Below are 1347 nucleotides of genomic sequence, written 5' to 3' on the forward strand. Positions count from 1 at the left end.
TCCTGGGAGCGGGGGAGGGGTGGGGGTGGTGGGGGAGCCGTGCGCACTGGAGGAGGAGGGGAGCTGGGGGCCTTGGGGAGAGAACACGAGGAGAGATTGCGGGGGGGCGGTGGAGGAGCTGCCGTGGGTCTCCCTGGCTCTATCGCTCCAGGAATTCTCACCGTCTTTTTAATGTGCGCACGTTTTCCCTACTTAAACAAACCCAAAACACTTGCCCCCCAACCCCCAACTCTCCACCTGCGGCCGCTCGGTCTCTCCTCCCCCAAGCAGCTGAACTTCTCTGTAGAGTTGTCTGTTTTCAGCTGTTTCATTGTCTCACCGTCCACTTAGTCATCCCTTCCGATCGCTATAAAACGAACTCGGGCGGGACGTTAACTGGTGGCCTCCAAGCCGCTAGATCAGCACACCTTTCAGCCTTCACCTTACCGGAGTTCTCTGCAGCGTTTGCGCCTGTTGATCGTTGCTTCCTTCTGACCACACGGCCTTCCCGAGGCTCAGTTTGGCTGGTCTTCCCGAGGCTCAGCTGGGCTGGTTTTCCCCGTCTTATTTGCAGGCCCCTCTGTAAATCTTTGTTGACTTAACACCGCTTTAGGGCCGCTTCTCCCAAAGCAGTTTCGTCTCTATGTCAATTGCTCAGAAGTTCTTATTCGCGCAGAGCCCTAATTGCGTTAAAGACTGCTTTAAAGATGACGGTCATCTTATCTGCATACCCGGTATTTCAGAGATATCTTTTTTTAAAAAAAAAATACATCTTAAATTCAACATATCCCAAAGAAAATTCCTTAATTTCCTCCATCTGGGCCTTGTGATATTCTCTGCATGGATGAAGGACACTGTCCATGATCTTGAGAATGACACCACCATTATCCGTTATGTTACCTTAACCAGATATTGAGGGTCGTTCTTCTGCATTCTTCATCACTCTGGATGTCCAGGACATCACCAGGGGAAGCATATTTTAACTCCACATAGGTCTTTTAAATCCACCTACATGTCTCTTCTCATCACTCTATCATTTCTTGCCTGGACTTCCACTCAGCATACCCTCCTCCCACCTGACCCACTGTATCATATTCCTACTTGTTCTCCTGCAGCCTTTCTGTTTTTAATGTAAAATTCTGATATATTCCATACGCTTGCATTCCACAGGGCCTTTGAACATTCTTTCCCCTCTGCCCACTGGCTGGGTGGTTCTTGACCCCCTCCTCACTGGCTAACATAGTCTTCAGCCCGGTGTTAAGTTCCTCTGGAATGTCTCCTTTGACTTCCCTTACTAGGCTAGACACTTATTAGATGTGTGATATGGGGCAAGATACTAACTCTGTTCTCTTTTTCTGTGAAATGAGG

This window comes from Tupaia chinensis, unplaced genomic scaffold (assembly GCF_000334495.1).
Source record: "Tupaia chinensis unplaced genomic scaffold, TupChi_1.0 Scaffold144899_1, whole genome shotgun sequence".
Lineage (NCBI taxonomy): Eukaryota > Metazoa > Chordata > Mammalia > Scandentia > Tupaiidae > Tupaia > Tupaia belangeri.